The 19,738-nt window shown below is 43.6% G+C and overlaps 1 long non-coding RNA gene across 2 annotated transcripts in view; it reads right to left on the bottom strand.

Annotated features, from left to right (window-relative positions):
• Positions 1-1,228: 1,228 nt before the first annotated feature.
• Positions 1,229-19,738, bottom strand: part of LOC122425860 — a 141,778-nt gene continuing 123,268 nt past the window's right edge. For both annotated transcript variants that reach the window (XR_006265034.1, XR_006265033.1), the window contains exon 5: positions 1,229-1,591. This is a non-coding gene — a long non-coding RNA (uncharacterized LOC122425860). The remainder of the gene's footprint in view (positions 1,592-19,738) is intronic.

Below are 19,738 nucleotides of genomic sequence, written 5' to 3'. Positions count from 1 at the left end.
ATGACAGGTTTACATGGCAGTGACAGATTTTTATTTTCTTTGGCTCCAAAATCACTGTGGACTATGACGGCAGCCATCAAATTAAAAGATGCTTGCTCCTTGGAAGAAAAGCTATGACAAACCTAAAGAGCATATTAAAAAGCAAAGAACATTAGTCTGTCAAGAAAGGTCCATACAGTCAAAGCTATGGTTTTTCCAGTAGTCATGCATAGATGTGAGAGCTGGACCATAAAGAAGGCTGAGTGCCAAAGAATTGAGGCTTTCAAATTGTGGTGCTGGAGAAGACTTTTGAGAGTCCCTTGGACAGCAAGGAGATCAAACCAGTCAACCCTGAAGGAAATCAAACCTGAATATTCATGGGAAGGACTGACGCTGAAGCTGAAGCTCCAATACTTTGGCCACCTGATATGTAGAGCCACCTCATTGGAAAAGACCCTGATGCTGGGAAAGGTTGAAGGCAAAAGGAGAAGGGGGTGGCAGAGGATGACATGGTTAGATGGCATCACTGACTTAATGGACATGAATTTGAGCAAACTCCGGGAGATAGTGAAGGACAGGGAAGCCTGGCGTGCTGCAGTCCATGGGGTCGCAAAGAGTTGGACACAACCTAGTGACTGAACAACAACAGCATGATTCATGGGGGTAAGAAGAAGGTCCTGGAGGTCCCAGATAGAGATCACATAGCCTAAACCTATCTTACAAGTGGGTTCAAGATAAACCCCGCCTCGCAGCCCACTGTGGGGCAGGTGCGTGGCCAGGTGAAAGGAACAGGGCAGAGAAGTCACTGCCCCTGCTGGCATCCTGCAGAGGCTGCCGCTCCCTTCTGCGGCACAAGTCGGGCAAAGCCTCCAACACTAATGGACCTGAACCGAGGCCTGTGCCCTCTGTGCGAGCCTGTCACAGCGGTTTCCGGCCACAGGCCCTGAGAGTGACCACACATGTCGCTGGGGCCAGGGGCCAGCCCCCAAGCACCGTGGCCAAAAGGCCTGGGGAGGGACATGGTCTGGGGCCGTGAGTGCTCGCTAGAGTTCTGCTTTGGTCTCAACCACGGCATCAGAGATGATGTGATGCACCAGGCTTGAACATGTTTTGAGTTACGCTGTATTGCATACACATGTAAAACAAATCTGGGAACCCACAAGTGTGTGACCAATTATTTTGCTCCTCTGCAAAGTGTTTATTAAATTTTGAAAAACGAGACGATACAAAGAGGCAAACAACAGAAGCAATCACAAACCCCAAACAGTTTTCAAATCTATAAACAATTTTTGAAAAACATTCAAGTAACTTTCCAACTGTGTTGCCAATGCAGTGCGGAAAACAGATCTTTCTTAAGATTCGAGAAATTTTCAAGTATGTTCAGAATGACCCACACATGTCTGTTTGGCTGTTCTGAGCAGCAACGAATCACGGAGAACCCTTGCTCTAGATATTCGAGACATTAAACAGCAAAGGCTGGCCTCCGCAGCTTAGCACCTCTCAGCGACTATAAGTCTTCGGGGTTTGCGAGCTCACAGACTGGGATTCAAGGCTCAGTTCTGCCGCTATCACATGAGTGATACAGAAGCCACATCAAGCCTTACTTCATTATCTGAAAGAGAAGTACTTTGTCTGTATGAGTGTTTTCAAACCATTAGTAATGACTCATTAGTGGGCATTTTTTGGGGTCACGACCAACATTTAAAAAAGGAAAAAAAAAACAGAATCAAACCAAAAAGAAAATATCAGAGTACAAGGCAAAGCAGTAAAAGTATGTCTGATTTCATGTAATTTCTGTTTTAATATGTATGCATATTGGAAGTGTTTTGTTCCTCTACAATAGGCTTATTAAATTTTAAAAATGAAACAATATAAAAAGGCAAACATCAGAAGCTACCACAAACAAACCCTAGTTTTTAGCGATTTTTGAAAACTGTCCACATAATTCTGTGATTAGTAATACTTACATATATATTTTTGTCCTGGGTGATACAGTAAAATACATTTCTTCTTAGAGATTTTGGTCAAAAGGTTTGCAAAGCACTCCTTTAAGTTTCCATTGCCTCTAACATTCTATGATTCTGGAAGATGGAAGGGGCACTCTCACTAAGCCCATAATGAGAATACGAAATGTAGCATTTTTAACACTTTTTAGGCTTCCAGGCACCGTGTTAATTGCTTTCCATGCATCATTTTATTGAACACTCCCAGCAACTCTACGAGTTAGGTAATCATGATGCCGTTTTATAAGGACTAAGGAAATTAAGCAATCTTGGAGAGATTCGGAACATACAGTTGGCAGGACAGTCAAGATCTGAAATTCGTAGGCTGACTTGCAAGTCCCTTTTCATTTTTCTACAATTTGCTGCCAAACGTGTGAGATTCTGAGCATCAGCTAGCAGCTCAGCCCGCGATACAGACGGACGCAGGTCTCTGCCTAGATTATGAGACAGACCACGCCCCTTCCTCTTCACTAGGGAAGGTGCAACGTGCACCCCCAAGGCCTGCTTGGAAGGCAAGGGAATTGGTCACTTTCTTCACATTTCATTTTCTCATCTGGAATCCGACTTCCCCTCCCTGTCTCCCAGAGTCCCCATGATAACAGAGAAGGCAAAAGCTCTAGATTTGATTTTGTATGACATGGAAATATCAAGTCTCACCTTTTTATAAGTGTCCTCACCCTGTCTGAATCTAGAAAGTGGAGTGTGATTCTACATACATTCTTCTCTACATGCAGAGAGAAGAAAACCTCAGCCCACCGGGAGGGTGTAAAGGGATATGTGAAAGGTGTAAAGAGACTTTCAGCAGAAGTACTTACAAATTCTACAAGAAGCCTTCCTTGTCTCATAGTCCATACTCCCACACATGCATGGATACTGGCCTGGCCTTACCAGGACGCAGAATAGGCCTTTGTGTGTAGCCCTGACCAGGAGAATAACAAACATTTCCTTCCTGCCATTATCGAGCCCTCTCAACCTGCATGAAATTTTACCATTAGAAAGTCATTTCTTTTGTTTTAAGGCATTATATCTACAGAAATTCCTGTTGAAAAATGAAACCTTTCCATGGCTCACATATAAGGTAATTAGTAGCCCAAGTCACAATTAGGTCATCCTAAAAATCTAACAAAATTTCGATGGTACATGAGCAGTAAATTCACCCCGGGGGCAAGGGGAGAAAGATTGGTAGCACAATCTGGAGAGGCAGGCTTAGGTAGGAATCCAATACCGTGTAAAACTCAAGAGTGTAGAGGGTCACAGAAAAGCGCTGAAGAGAATTTGTGGCCACCTTCAAGTTTAGGCTTCCCCGACAGCTCAGTTGGTAAAGAATCCACCTGCAGTGCAGGAGACCCCGGTTCGATTCCTGGGTCAGGAAGATCTGCTGGAGAAGGGATAGGCTGCCCACTCCAGTATTCTTGGGTTTCCCTGGTGGCTCAGCTGGTAAAGAATCCTCCTGCAATGTGGGAGACCTGGGTCCGATCCCTGGGTTGGGAAGATCCCCTGGAGAAGGGAAAGGGTACCCCACTCCAGTATTCTGGCCTAGAGAATCCCATGGACTGTATAGTCCACGGGGTCGCAAAGAGTTGGACACAACTGAGCAGCTTTCACTTCAGTTTTGGAAGAAATTGCAATACTCCAGGAAAACCATAATCTTTCATCTGGTGCTTTCTAGTTGTACCCGTGTTAGCCCATTTAACACTCACAACATCCCTTTGAAGCAGAGAAAGGAGGTGACTTGCTCGAGGTCACCCAGCTGTGAAATGGCAGTTCGCACAATTCCTGAGCCCTTCAAACTCACCACAATTCTCCCTGGGGGCCAGGGTTCACCCTCTGTGCCCACATCCACACTCAGCAATCTTCCTCTGGGCAAAGGTGCCTCACGCCCCTTTTGACATGCGTCAGGTAGCATGGAGACGGACCTACGCAAAGAGGTCTCTGGCTTTAATCCTTATCAGTGAAATAAACCAGCCGGTTTGTGTCTGTATGTGGCGTGCACACCACACACACACACACACACACACACACACACAGGATCACACAAGAAGAATATCTGTTCTAGGTTCATAACTCAACCAGAAGTCATGGGTGATTAAAGCTTTTGGGCTTTGCTCTGATCTCGGGTTTCGCCTTGACTTTCAGTTCTCTGCTTCTTTCTCCTTCCCTCCCCGCCCACTTTTCAGTGGCCTTTGTTCTTCGTTCCTGAGCCATCTGGTTGCAAAGTAAGGAAGGAGCGCAGTGCAGCAGGCACATGAGAAAACAGCACCAAAAAAAAAATAGTAGGAGTGAAAACAAAAGACGCGAAGATCCTGAATTTTTTATTTCTCTTTTCAGATTGAAATATCACGGCTCCCAGTTCAGATGCAAAATGGGCAAGCATGCACGGGGGTCTTTGGATAGGAGACTGACATATGTAGAAAGAGGAAAGGACGACCTGAGGCCACGCTGTGTGGCCAGGCTGGGCCAGGGCATGGCTGGATCAGTGACACAAGTGGTCCCTAGCCCTGGGACATGCATCAGAGGGGGTGTCAGAGGAACCACACACACACACCTGCTTCTGATGGCCCCCACACTGCTGCGCTCACCCCCTGGACCCATGGAACCTATTTTTTTCTCGAAGCCAAGGCTTTGCGTCTCTCCTCCTCTCCAGCAAGCTTCTGAGTCTACGTCCATGTTCCCTACCGTGTGAATGCATGCAGCCACTACCTCAAATATCATAAATCCTCTCTCTCTCCCCCTTTCTGTCTGCCTGTTTATCTACAATCTGTCTATTTAAATTCTTTTTAAACAAGAAGGGAATATCTTTATGCCTGTTTGCAGGAATATTCTACATCCATCTGTTATTTACATCATTCGTTTTCCTGAGGTGTCTCCAACAAATCCTGGCTGGATGCACTGTATGTGTTATTAATAAAACAGCTGTAAAAATATTAACTGTACGGCCTAATTGTCAGCCCTGATTAGGAGCCAAGTTTATCCCTGGACGGATGCGGAGACTCAGAATTTGGGCTTCAGTCCAGATCTGACCCTCGCAGCTCACTTTACATTTGATTCTTTGACCATTTAAGCTGCTCTGGCTTCTTCTCTCCCTGCCCCCCAGGGATCTGTGCACATCCGGCCACTGATCTCCTGACTCCTTCAGGTGGCGCTGTTCCAGCTTCTGGAATGTTCTTCCCCACTCCGCTCCCTCCCCCGTCCTCGCCTCTCCCCCCCACCTCCCGCCACCACCACTTCAGTTAAAGTTAGCAGCCCTATGCTATATAATCACCTTTAAGGGACTTAAAAGATGAGTAGAAATACTGTCAGTATTGTTTCTCCACACGCACTGATAGGAAATCGCATTTGGACAGTCTGCCTTGGAAAACATGTCTCTAAAAACCAATGGACACTACAGACTAGAGAGCTTAGACGCTAGAGAGCCTCTACGGATAGGCCACAGAGTGATAGTCCATGAGTATCAGGAATTAGATCAATCTTTCAGACAAACCTTCTGGATACATAAGATAAACGAAGAGTTGATAACACATTTAATGTCTAACAAAGTGTGCAAACGAAATCAAATGAGGGCAGAAGTGAGCAAATGAAACACTTGTGTTACTGTTCCTTTCTTAGTCTAGCTGGATGAACCCAGACACTAACATCTCAGTGAGGCCAAGGTGTTTACTGGGAGGATAAAACCACTTAGAAAAACACTTTTTCTGCTGGTGCCCAGAAAGCCTTAGCAATGTCTATGTCATCTAGATCTCAGCCAATGGGAAAGCAATAGGAGAAGACACTTAGATAAACTGGTATGATGATTTGCATCATTACATATGAAATACATAAATTATCTGCCAATGTTTCATAGATCAAAGGATTAATGATAGTTAACCCAGTAACACCTAACATAGTTGTGATTAATTGTCGAAAAGTTGGATAAGACTTGATGTTTCATGTGGCCCTTCTATCAGGGATTTTCTTTATTTTTAAAAAAATTTTAACTTTTTATTTTATATTGGAGTAGGGACAGTTAACAATGTTGTGATAGTTTCAGGTGGGCAGCAAAGAGGCTCCATTATATATATACAAGTATCTATTCTCCCACAAACCCCCCTCCCATCCAGGATGCCATACAACATTGAGCAGAGTTCCGTGTACTATACAGTAGGACCTTGTTGGTTATCCATTTTTAAGTATAGCCATGTGTACATGTTCATCCCAAACTCCCTAACTATCACAGATTTTATTTAGAATTGCAATATTCTACTTGTATGGAGTACTTTGGAAATTTTTACAGCAATGGCCTTTGATTTTGCTTATTTTTCCAGGAAGTTTCCAAGCTGGCTTTCTTGCCATAGAAGATTACTTCTTAAATTATCTCTCACCTCACAGGTTCCAGGCCACCCTTGCAAATGTTTCCAAAAAGACAGCATGTGCTGGGGTCACCATCCTGCCTTCAATTCTCATGACCATTAGTATTGACAATCTGGTAGAATGCTCATGGCTTGCTTAAATGGTACATTTTAAAATAATCATTTTTAAGGGGAAACCATATTTTTGTCTCTAACAGAGGTGATGAAAATTTCAGAAAAGAAACCCAAAACTTCTCATTTCCATCTCTTAAAAGAATTCGTGGCAAGGTGGTAATGAAATCATCACATACGCTACTGGAGAGCCAACCTCCACAGAAAGTTCAACACTTGACTGCCTTTGCTTTAAAAGTACACAGTTTTAAAAGGCACAGTCAATTGTCTCCCCAAGATGTCTGCATTGTAAAATGTTTTTGTCTAACAATTGGACACGATTCACATGGCTTTATGAAGACAAGCTGTTTTTGTTTTTGGCCTTGAAAGGATTAGTAATCGCTCGATGTTTTAATGGACACTACTTCTTTATTTTCTCCACTATTTACTGTAAGGTAATGTTGTCGGTGGTGTTGTTGTTCTGTCGCTAAGTTGTGTCCGACTCTTTGCGACCCCACGGATTGTAGCCCAGCCTCTGTCCTCTACTGTCTCCCAGAGTTTGCTCATATTCACGTCCATTGAATTAGTGACGCTATCTAACCATCTCATCCTCTGTCGCCACCTTAGACCCAGGGACTGTAGCCTGCCAGGATCCTCTGTCCATGAGATTCTCCAGGCAAGAATACTGGAGTAGGTTGCCATTTCCTTCTCCAGATTAAAATGTGACCTGAGTTTAAATGCATGGCTGTTTCATGGCCTATGTGTATCTTATAAATGTACAACAAACTGGATGCCCTTCCAGTGAAGCAAAAGGAAAACAGCTATCTCAGCCTTCATGAGAGCAACACTGTCTTAAATGGGTATCTCCTCCAACACCCAACAGACAACTGTACACCCATGGGGCTCAATATTCATTGACTAGTGACAAGGTTCATAAGTTCTCTGCTTGGTATAGTAGGGAACACTACATTTCACTCCTCTTTCAATTTCTGCATTTCATTCTCAAATGATAAAAAATCTTCAGCAATTATTTTGCTTAGATGTTAAAACAGAATTTATTGGGTAGTTTCTATGTGCTCAGCATTAAGCTAGGCACCAAGATGAATTTGTAATAAACATAAGACATGCTTCTGCCAATAAATAATCATACAATTTGCTTGTGGAGCCAGGATATCCCATATGAGAAGCATTGTATAAGCTGGTGTAGAATGGTGTAACTTGACATAGGCAGATATTCGGTATTAGGATATTCAGTACTAGGGAATAGTGTCATGGGATTAGTTACAAGACAAAACTTTATTGACAGACAAAGCAGGAAGTAGGCCTTGAAGAAAGCAAAAAATGGAAAGAAATGTGTAGTTTAAGATTGAAAATTTGGTAGGCTCAGCATATGCATTATTGAGCTTTTTGCCCTAAAGCTAAATCACTTTTTTCTTAACCAGATGGAAGCTGACTGGTGAGCTCCAAGTGTGGTGATAAGACAAGCTTTTCTTATAATCAATGTTTAGGATGTAAAAACGTAATCTGTACTCAACTGCCATGTCTGGCATGTGTTAATAACTTAGTGAATATATTTAAGACGGACAGAACCTCATGACATCAATACTGTCCATTAAGTCTCGGCATTCTGAGAAGTTAATTCTTTTTGATGGCTTCTGGAGAATGGATGGAAGAAATGGTCCTTGGGATATCTAATTACCAGAGAGAAGGCTACTGAAGGAACATGTGTATCTAGCATCATTCTGGAAATCTCAAGTGAAAAAAACACTTTTTTAAATATTTTTTTTACAATTTTAATTGATTTATTTATTTTTGGCCATGCTGGGTTTTCGTTGCCGCTCGGGGCTTTTCTCTGGCTGTGGCAAGTAGGGGCTACTCTCGAGCTGAGATGCACAGGCCTCTCACTGCAGCCGCTTCTCTTGTTGCGGAGCACAGGCTCCAGGGCACACTGGTTTCAGTACTTGTGGCTCACGGGCTCCATAGTGGAGGCGCCTGGATTCTGGACCACAAGGCTCAGGGGTCGTGGCGTGTGGGGTCCTCCCAGGTCAGGGATCAAACCTGTGTCTCCTGCATTGGCAGGTGGACTATTCACCACTGAGCCACCAGGGAAGTCCTCAAGTGAAAGAATTATTAAAAGGGCAAATCCAGGAAGTATTTATTAGTTAAAATGAAACACTGATTTTCCATTATTTTCACCTGGCAAAGAAGTGGGATTATTCATCTCAGAGGAGATAGCACTTTGGTTGCGGAAGATATCCTGATGGGCCCCTTTTTATATAAATGATGCTCCCTCTGTCTTAAAAGATAGGATTAAAAAAAAAAAAGCAGAGAGCTAAAGTGCTCTACCTTAAAAATTAATTGGCATTTAGGAATTGGTCACTGATACCTTCTTGTTGGTTAGAGGGCTGAGGAACTTGGCAAGAAATTGGCAAGGAGCCTGAGAAAGAAAAGAAAGACAGCCAATGTGAAAGTCAAGGTGAAATCATGGCCTGGGGACCTTCAACAAGAGCGGTAATTAGTACACAATTGTCAATTGTTTCCCATTCTGCGCTGATTCCATCCTTTCCTACCTTGAAAGCTTTGGTAAAGATCGGTCACTGTAAAGAGCTACCCAGAGATGTGTTAGGGACAGAATGGAAGAAGTGGGGGCAATGCTCAGGCTGGACCAAAGAAGAGAAAGAGGATGCTGGCCACTGGGGCTGAGAGAGTTAGTCTGGAGGCAGGCTGCACAGAGACAGACCCAGGAGAATATAAACCTCTCTGTGGGTATCCTCAGAGGTTATCAGGGAGCGTGTGGAGGATGTCCACTGATACTGGATGGAGGCTTGAGCCATTTGACTTTGACAGTAAAGAAGAGGGAGCACTCAGGCACTGACATCTGGGTTGCTTCTCATCACCCCAAATCACCTGGCTGAGCAGAACAAGGATGATATATTATCCACCCTTCTCATCATCCATCCTTTTAATAAGCACCAAAGGACCTGTTGCTGGGAACCCTTGGTGACTCAGACAGTAAATGGTCTGCCTGCAGTGCAGCAGACCCGGGTTTGATCCCTGTGTTGGGAAGATCCCCTGGAGAAGGAAATGGCAACCCACCCCAGTATTCTTGCCTGGGAAATCCCATGGATTTTCCCCAGTCCATGGGGTTGCAAAGAGTTGAACACGACTGAGTGACTTCACTTTCAAAGGACATGGAGTTGGACACAACTTAGCAATGAAACCACCATCACACAAGGACCTATTTTCCGGGTGGATCAGTGGTAAAGAATCTACCTGCCAATTCAGGAGACATGGGTTCAGTCCCTGGGTTGGGAAGATCTCCTGGAGAAGGAAATGGCAACCCGCTCCCGTAATTTCTTGCCTGGAGAACCGCATGGACAGTGGAGCCTGGCGGGCACAGTCCATGGGGTCACAAAGAGTCAGACACAACTTAGTGACCAAACAACAGCAACAAGGATTTCAATACATTCCACGTATGGAATACTTCAGGAGACAGTTTCCTTCTTCCAGATTTTAATTTTAAGAACGAATGCATGCACAAAGTACATTAAAGTGGTATTAACCAAGTTTTTGAGAATTAGGATGGGTAGTATGCAATGCGCACCACATTTGCTGTGTTTGCTAGAATGCCAAGGAGAGAGAGACAGCTGTTCGCTAGAATGGTTGTGAAAAGCTTCAAAGAGAAGGTTGAACTTTATATAGGCCTTGGTCAGTGACTTGAATTTGGATAAGACTTGGAGGAGGGAGAATAATACTCATAGTCATTCTTCATCATTGCATTTTACTTTATAAGTCATCATACAATTTCATGAATAATATCTGATTTATCATCACAACTACTCTGTGAAGTGATATTAATCCCACGTCTCAGATGATGATGCCGCGGCTCACGGTGTAGGTAAAAATATTTAGAAACATAAACAGACCATACGGGTGATTCAATAATCAGAGTAATTTTTATTATTAATTTCCTCTCAGATTCAGAAACATTCTTTGAATAGCCTATCATTTTAAAACAGTTTGTGATGAGTCCCATATTAAAGAACAGGATACATAACAAAGTTTAAACTCACAGAAAATATAAATTAGAAAGTGAAAGTGAAGTCGCTCAGTCGTGTCCGAATCTTTGTGACCCCATGGACTGTAGCCTACAGGTTCCTCCATCCATGGGATTGTCCAGGCAAGAATACTGGAGTGGGTTGCCATTTTCTTCTCCAGATCTTCCCAACCCAGGGATTGAACCCAGGTCTCCCACATTGTAGGCAGATGCTTTACCGTCTGAGCTACCGCGGAGGTCCAATATAAATTAGGGAAGATGGTTTATGAAATTATTCATTATTCATTGAATATCCAATTGTCTATTTTATAGGGAGTGCCATAAATGTGTCACTTTTCTGGTATACAACATAGAAACTTACACTGTGAAGGTGTTATGTAGACCATCCTGTCCAAGGGCTCACATCTACAGTATAGAGGATTGGGGCCTTGCTGAGTGCATCGATCACATGTTAGCTTGGTTTATTACTATCCTGAAGTCATAAATAGCATCAAAGACAAACAAACTAGAGTCTACCTCTAATCTGCTTCTATTTGGCTCTGGAGACCTTTTTCTCTTTTACAAAAGACCTTTGATAACTTGGACTTCCAGCTAAAAAGACTTCCTTGGGGGTCCAGTAGCTAAGTCTCTGGCTCCCAATGCAGGGATCCAGGTTTGATCCCTGGTCAGGGAACTAGATTCCACATGCTGAAACTAAAAGGTCCCACATGCTGAAATGAAGATCAAAGATCCTGCAGGCTGCAGCTAAGACCCAGCACACCCAAACAAATAAATACTAAAAAAACTACAAGCTCAAACATGGAAACATTATACCAAGTCAAAATAAGCCATTCCTAACATTACGTTACTTATAGTAGAATAATTTATGATGCACAAAAAGTAATTAGTATAAACATTTCCTCTCCCTACTCTCATTTTGAGAATAAGAAGCCAGTGTTGTATGTCCAAATGTCTCTGTTCTTACTCCCATTCCCGTAGGAGAAGTGAAAATTTCCCTCTCACTACTTCATACTCCCCATTCCACCCTCCTTAAGCCTTTCAGTAGCAGCAAATTGGGAAAAAGAAGACATAATTTTGAGGATTTTGAGATAAAGAGGTAGGAACAACTGGATCCAGAGGAAATTCAGGGGATGCCAGAGACGGAGGCTCCAAGGAGCACTGGGTTTACCAGCACCCTAGGGCCATGGGAGACACGCCCCAGCGAGGGGTTACTGTGGGATGCTGAGAGAGGATGCACGCCTAGCGCCATCTCAGCCTCTGTCGTCCCCTTCTCCTCCTCCCCTCAATCTTTCCCAGCATCAGGGGCTTTTCCAATGAGTCAGCTCTTCGCAGCAGGTGGCCAAAGTGTTGGAGTTTCAGCTTCAGCATCAGTCCTTCCAATGACTATTCAGGACTGATTTCCTTTAGGGTGGACTGGTTGGATCTCCTTGCAGTCCAGGGGACTCTCAAGAGTCTTCTCCAACACCACAGTTTGAAAGCATCAATTCCTCTGCACTCATTCTTCTTTATGGTCCAACTCTTATGTCTGCAGGTGACTACTGGAAAAACCACAGCTTTGACTACAGGGACCTTTGTCAGCAAAGTGATGTCTCTTCTTTTTAATATGCTGTCTAGGTCTGTCATATTTCCAAATGTAGGCAATGTTGAAAAAGAAAGAAAAAATGCAAATCACCCCATGCTTACAAGAATGTGTTTTTGCACCTGCATAAATGAAAACTGACAAGTTTATAAGATGAATGTGGCAAATGATTAGTGACAATTCAGTTACAAGGGAGGAGCCAAAAAAGTCAGTCATTTGCTACCCGGCCATCTTTAAGTCCTGGAGCATTTTAACTCAAATTTGGCATTTTGTTACAGTTTTGAAATTATGCTGTCAAAGTGGTGACTGCAATTCTTAGGTAAGCATTGTGGGTGATTAGGGTTGAGTTCTAGCATGTATCCAAGGCTTCAACTGCAAAATGATAACGAAAAGGTGATAAAGAAACCTAACAATGAAGATTTGGGGCTGTTTGGCTCACTGATGTATCTTTGGTGCCTAGAACAGTGCTTGGCACAGGGAAGGCACTCCATGAATATTTCCTGAATTAGGTCTATTTTAATATAAGAACCGCCAATGCTTACATTGCCTTTTTAAAATTAATTAATTTATTTTTGGCTGTCTAGATCTTCATGGGCTTCCCTGGTAGCTCAGGTGGTAAAGAATCTGCCTGCAATGCAGGAGACCTCAGTTCGATCCCTGGGTCAGGAAAATCCCCTGAAGACAGGATAGACTACCCACTCCAGTATCCCTGGGCTTCTCTCCTGGCTCAGAGGGTAAAAAATCCATCTGCAGTGTGGGAGACCTAGGTTTGATCCCTGGGTTGTGAAGAGCCCCTGGAGGAGGGCATGGCCACCCATTCCAGTATCCTTGCCTGGAGAATCCCCATGGACAGAGGAGCCTGGAGGGCTACAGTCCACGGGGCTGGAAATTGTCAGACACGCCTGAGGGACTTGGCACAGCACAGCCCAGGTCTTCACTGCTGTCTGGGGCTTCCTGGCTTCAGCAGTTGCCGTGGATAGCTCTAGAGCACTGGCTCAGTAGCTGTGGTGTGCAGGCTTAGCTGCTCTGTGGCATGTGGAATCTTCCAGGACCAGGGATCAAACCCGTGTCCCCTGGATTGGCAGGCAGATTCTTAACCACTGGATCACGAGGGAAGCCCTAGTGCTTATGTTTCTAAATACATGGCCTCCTGTATCTGTGTCCTGTTCACTATACCTGTGCTCACTCACTCCCCAGCCGCGCCTGCCCCCATCTCCAGCCAGTCCATGACTTCACCTCAGACAAAACCAGAGCAAGGAGCCGCAGGAGCCGCATCACTGCACAGAAGGGCTCCAGGTGCCCAGCCAGCTCCACCCTCCCGGCCGCCCTCCATTCCCAGTGGCTTGCTTCTGACCACTTCCAGCGTGTCTGCAACTTTTGGATCGTTGCCAAGCTGAAATGTGAGAAACGGTATGGTATCTCGGGGCATTATCATTTGCATTTCTCTTATTAGGAGCAAAGCTGCACATATTTTCATATGGTTAAGAGCCATTTGCCTTTCTTTTTTTAGGGAACAGTCTGTTCATTTCCCTAGTCCATTTATCTACCAAGTTATAGGCTTTTTCTTCTCTATTTTTAGACACTCTTTATATATTTGACATGTTAACCCTTTGTGATAAAAGTTGCAAATTTCTTCCCATGTGTCATTATTTTTACATTGCTTAGAGGTTTGTTTTTTTTTTTAACTTGAAAAAGTTTTTTATTTTTTTAATACCATAAAATTTAGCTATATTTTTACTTAATGTTTCTGGACTTGGTTAAATAGTTGAGACAGTTTCCTTCATCCCAGTTATTGGAGGAAAATACCCTTCTCTTCGAATATGTATAGCTTCATTCATTTCACATTTAGATCTCTGAGCCTTTGGAATTTATCCTGGTGTACAATGTGAGAAACGGATCCAATTTTATCTTTTTCCATATGGCTATCCACTTATCCCAACACCACTTATAATTTATAAGTCCATCTTTTGCCACCAATTTGAAATGCCATCTTTATTATGTATTAAATTTCCATATGCAATTAGGTCTATGTCTGGATTTTTCTAGTCATTGATCCATTCATGTGCCTATACAAATCTTTAATTATAGAGACTTCAGAACATATTTTTGTATCTAGACAAGCCAGACTTTATTCTCATTTCTCTTCTTTAACAAGGATGTCCTGACTACTCCAGTCTATTTTTCCTCCTAAATGATATTTTGACAATTACATTAATTGTTTAATTTTCAATTAAAGTTATAAGTTAACTAAGAGAGAATTGACTCCTGTCTATCCAAGAAACTGATATGTCTTTCCATTTCTTCAAATCTCCTCTTTATACTTTAGAGGTATTTTTAGTTTTCTTTATGTAGTTTTTGCACAATTTTTGTTTTTTTAATGTATCTAAGTTGATCATTATTACTATCTTAAATATATTTATCATGTCTCTTCTAACTACTTTTAGTTTGCATGTGTGAAGACTGTCTATGTTGATTTCTTCCCTATCTGCTACTTTACTGAATCCTCTTATCTCCTGTGGTGCTTTTGCCATTGAGTCTCTTGGACTTTCCAGTTATATACTCATGTCTTCCGCTACTAGAGATATTTTTTCGCTCTTCCCTCTTATGTTTTATGTAATGGCAGATGTTATGCTATTTGGTTTTTTTTTTTTTTTTTTACTAAACATTATATTATGAGCACTTGCAATATCATTAAGCGGTCTTAAAGGCCCATTTTAATGGTTGCACATATTTTATTATATGGATGTGCCATCATTTAGTTAGCTATTTTCAACTTGAAATCCAATTTTTCTCATTTTTATTTTTGTAGATCATGTCACAGTAAATATGTTTTGTTTGTATATCTGTGCACATCTCTGATTATGTTCTTAGTGTAAATTCCTACAAGTAGAATCAGTAGGTCACACAGCCTGCCCAGTTTTAAAGCCTTTTCAATGCATAATTGACAAAATGCCCTTCAGGAAAAGACAAACCAGTATACTGTCACATCAGCAAGTGTGTCTCTCTTCACGGTGCCCTCAGGCGTTTAAACTTACGATAACTCACCAGGTAAACAATATCAATGGAGAGTCCGCCTAGCTACATCTATGAAATGTTTTATTAGAGAAGAAGAGTATAAGGGGAAAGGACCAGTATCTTCTTACTCACATGGAGGCAAGGGCAATATTCTTTCTTGGCACACAACTATTTCTCTAGCTCGACGTTGACATCTCTATGTGGTGGGCATCCAGGGGTGGCTGGCTGCTCCCAAGTCTTTCTGGATGTGTTAGATTCTCTGGAAGACCTTGCAGAAGCCCCTCCTCACACTTCTTTCTGCGGGAGATCCGGCTCTCTCTTCTCAGTTCCTGCCACTGGATGACCTCACCCATTAGGCAAACTTCTTGATCAAACCAACACTAGCTACCGTCTCCGGTGCAGGTCGCCCACTAGAAACTCGAGCATCCTTGGGGATCCCAGGTGGGGCAGTTCAGGCTGCTTCGGTCACCTCATCTTGCGATTGTCTGTAGACGCAGAAGCAGATCAGAAAGTCTGTCTGCTCTCAAAGCAGAGAGTTCCCGGCTGGGAAGGAAACCCCAGTCTGTCTACCTGTTAGCATCTACAAGTTGTATGGGTGAATCTCTGTGAAGCTCTTCTGCAATCCAGGATGAGCAGAATCGTGGGAGACAGGGCAACCTCCTTCCTTGCCCAAGGGAGAGATAGAGCAACCTCTGAGGCGGAACACTGCCGCCCCACCTCCGCATGACCACTCCCAGCTTTGCTTCCTGCTCCCTCCTGCCCCCTTCCTGCCCTCTGCTTACGTAAGGCTGCTGTGGAGCTGGGGTCCGGCTGCTCTTTCCCTTGTTAACACCTATTGTTTTTGGCTGGGGGCCTGCTGCTGATCCCATGGCAAAAGTCGAAGCCCCACTCCACGTTCTGGTATGCTAATTTTTATTTGTACTTCCTTGCTTAGCAGTGAGATTGGACATGTTTCTTGTGTTTCTTAATAGTCTTATTTCTCTTTTTATGAACTGCCTGTTGGTGGCTTTTTTCTTATTCTTCTGCGTCTTCTCTTGGTCTGTTGAAGCTTTCTCCTTGGGAAGTAGTCTGACCAGAGTTCTCTAGCTTACACCACATCACAGCCCCACTGGTTCTGAATGTAACACAACTGCTTTCCAGTTGCAGTTTCTGCCTTTAGGGTGTCAGTATTAATATTCAAGACACAATGAGCTAAGAAACAGGATACACAGATCCACTATTTGATATTCATCAGCTGGTTTATAAATCTATGCTAAATATGCACAGTGGTATACCTATTTACATGTATGCATGAATACCTCTTATATAAAGTTATGACATGATGTTCAAAATCCGTTTTGCCTCCCATTTAATTTTCCTATAACCTCTCGGTCATTCATTCAACCTAACAACAGCCATCTTAATCAGCGAATCAATTTATAACCCTACCAGGTGGCAAAAGGCTTCTCCAAGCGACCTCTTGGGGATCCCTTCTGGCTATCTTCTGGAAAATAGGAGATTAAAAACATGTGTGTTCCCACAACGCTGCATTCTGAAGCTGTTTCATCTCCTCATCCTGCCCCCATGTAAGTTATGTAAGACTATTGAAATCAACAAAGAACAATTCATGCCTTGACTGGGATTACTGTTGTTGTTTTTAAGGGCAGACCTAAAACTGGAAAAGCAACTGAAATGCAAGCAGTTCCTACATCCTGTCAAGCTCAGAGAAAATTCACTTCTGCACAGGATACAAGTTGATAAGAATTCTTGGTATTTCGTGAGTCTGTTCACTGTCTAGGATGGAAATAAAATGGATTTAATTTAATATTCTAAAATCTCAAGCCATCAGAGCTGAAGCCTGGGAAGCTGTACCTGAAACATGGGTCGCACTAGGCGAATGCCTCCAGAGGACTGGAAGGGTGAGTTGCCTGGCATCTGGATGTTACTATGGGGATTGCTATAGTAACAATTCTATTCACCCTTATTTATTAGGTTATTCTGTTGTGGAACCCAAAGGTAAACCAAACATCCAAAGAAACAATGGTTTCAAAGAAATTTTTTTGCTGTTCCTGCAGCCCAGGCCAAATGCTTCGATGAAAGGAAAGGACAACGTTGACAAATAATTTAATACAATTGAAGGAATGAGATTCCTCCAGGTTTCCTCTGAGACTGGCAAAACAACAGTTGATCTATGTCATAACACAGCGTCGAATTTGAGAATTTACCAGTCCTGGTACGAAACCCTCTGAGACAACAACAGTGGTGCCCCCCACACTCCCACACCTATCCTCCCTCTCTTTTCGTTTCACTACATCAGAAAAGAGCTTTCCTTTTTTTTCTTTTCCATAAAAAGAAGGGGGGAATGAAGCTGATCAGAAAAATAGCCTCATCTTGGAGGACTTAAAGGTTTTAAATGCAGCATCCTTCCCACCGGGGACTCGGCAGGCCTAGTCTTCACTGCAAACAATAAGCCAGTTAGAATTGGGAGGAGAAGGGGGTGGGGGAAGAGGGGGAGGGGAGGGGGGAGAAGGAAGAAGGCTCTTGAGTGATGGATATTTTTGACTCTGCTGGGTCTTCTTTGCTACACATGGGCTTTCCCTAGTTGTGAAGAGCAGGGCTCCTCTCTAGTCCTGGTACGAGGACTTCTCCCAGTGGCGGCTCTTCTTCTTGTAGACCACAGGCTCAAGAGTACAGGCTCAATAGCCGTGGTACACGGGCTCAATTGCTCCACGATATCTGGGGTCTTCCTGGACCAGGGACTGAACCACTGTCCCCTGCACTGTAAGTTGGACTCTTAACCACTGGACCACCGCAGGAGCCCTGGGAGTGGTCTCAAGGTAGAATTTTCTGCCCTCCCTCCCCTCCTCAGATCCTTTCTTCTTGGTCCGATGGGGATCTCTGCCAAGGCGGGTGAATGACCCTAGAAAATATGCATAGACTCTCTTGAAAGCCAAAAGGGGGAACTGAGAGAAAGCATGTGTTCTGTGGTCTGTCCTACCATAACAGAAGACTGCGGTGAAAGTGCCTTGCGGGGTGAGGTTATATAAAGGAGAGAAAAGGAGAATAGAGGAGCGAGGAAAGGCAACCTAGAAAAGCCAACCCGCGTTCGTAGGACAGAATGAATCCTGAGAAAAAATTCAAGCAAGTAACTGCTCAGCTTGACCCCACACGCCCTCTTTCTAAGGGCGGGGGGGGGGGGGGGTCCACTGTTTTTATGCTTGTCATCATTATGATTCAATCAACCAGCTGACTGCTTTGGTGTAGTGAAGTCAAGGCTTGGGAATAGAGATAGTCACCAAAATAAAGATGGAGTCCAAGTTGGTCTCAAAATGGGTTTCAGGAAACAGGAAGATCAAGCAGTGCCCTGAGTCTTTCACCCAGGCTAATTCAGCTAATTCACGCATCAGCCCTCAGAAGGAGTTCTTATCAGCAGCCTCATTTTCAAGCGGGAAAACTAAGACAGAGACCATAAGTGACTGACCTACAACAAACACGCTGTAAAGAGAAGAACCAGGTTTCCAACCCAAGCAACTGATTTCAAGGCCTGCATTCTGATCCACGACCATGTGCTCTTCCTCCAAGGAGCTCCTGAAAAACGGAAGAAGCAAATTCCAAAGTTGCTTTCCAGTGACTTGGAGGAGGGGCCGCAAGAAGGAGAGCAGAGATGTGGAAAATGATCATGTGGACGGACAGACGCAGACAGCCTCCCAGGGACTGGAAAGCCAGCCAGGCAGAACACCTTGAACCTCAGACAAGGAAAAACACCTTTAGGAAGTTCTAACATGCGATGAGATCTAAACTTCCTTTCTCCTAACATCAAAGTAAATCCCCTGGGTTCGGCTTGTAAACCTTGTTTATAGGAACAGAACAAGACAGTATTCCCTTTCTTGCCTCCTTAATGGACTGGAAAAGTCAAGTTCTATAGAAGGAAAGAATCAAGCATTTGGATCTTAAATGACCACCATCATAACAAGCGTGAACAGTCTAGAAATCTCCTCCTGCAAGTTAGGAACAGAAGCACATTTAAAATCACACATGTAGGGATTCCTCTGGTGGCCCACTGGTTGGGATTTCACCTTCCAAGCAGGGGGTGGCAGGTTCAATCCCTGGTCAGGGGGCACTAAGGTCCTACATGACTTGTGGCCAAAAGACCATGGCACAGAATAGAAGCAATGTTGTGCAATAGAGATTTAAAAAATTATCCACATTAAAAAAAAAAAAACCTCACGTGCAAATTCCTGGCACCTTCAGAGACAAACAGAAAAACACGTAAGACTCTCAGCTATCTAACATACCTGAGTAAGAAACAGCTCCTTGCCTCGTGTTTAGCAAGCACTCCATTATTTTATCTGAATCATTTGGGTATATTTGGTCTTTGAAAGTATCAAGGCTTTCTCCACCAATGACTTAAAGGCTAGGGTTTACAGTTCTCATGGCTAGGGGTCCTTAAGGGGAAGGGATGGGAGGAACAAATGAACTTCCAAAAAATTCAAGTAAGGGTGGTGTGTGCTTGTGTGTGTGCACGTGGATGTACACGTGTGTGTACACACGTGGGTAGTGGCAGCTGCTGCTGAGGAAGGAATAGCCTCCCTTGACTATAATTAAGCATCCTCCAGGCTGGGGTGTTCACTCACGAGGCACGTCGCCCTGGCTCTCAGAGCTCTACTAGTCATGCGGAGTCCTGCGTGCC

The sequence above is a fragment of the Cervus canadensis genome, chromosome 23, assembly GCF_019320065.1.
Source record: "Cervus canadensis isolate Bull #8, Minnesota chromosome 23, ASM1932006v1, whole genome shotgun sequence".
NCBI lineage: Eukaryota > Metazoa > Chordata > Mammalia > Artiodactyla > Cervidae > Cervus > Cervus canadensis.
Note: the sequence above shows the minus strand (reverse complement) of the source record. Positions and strands in the feature narration are given on the sequence as shown.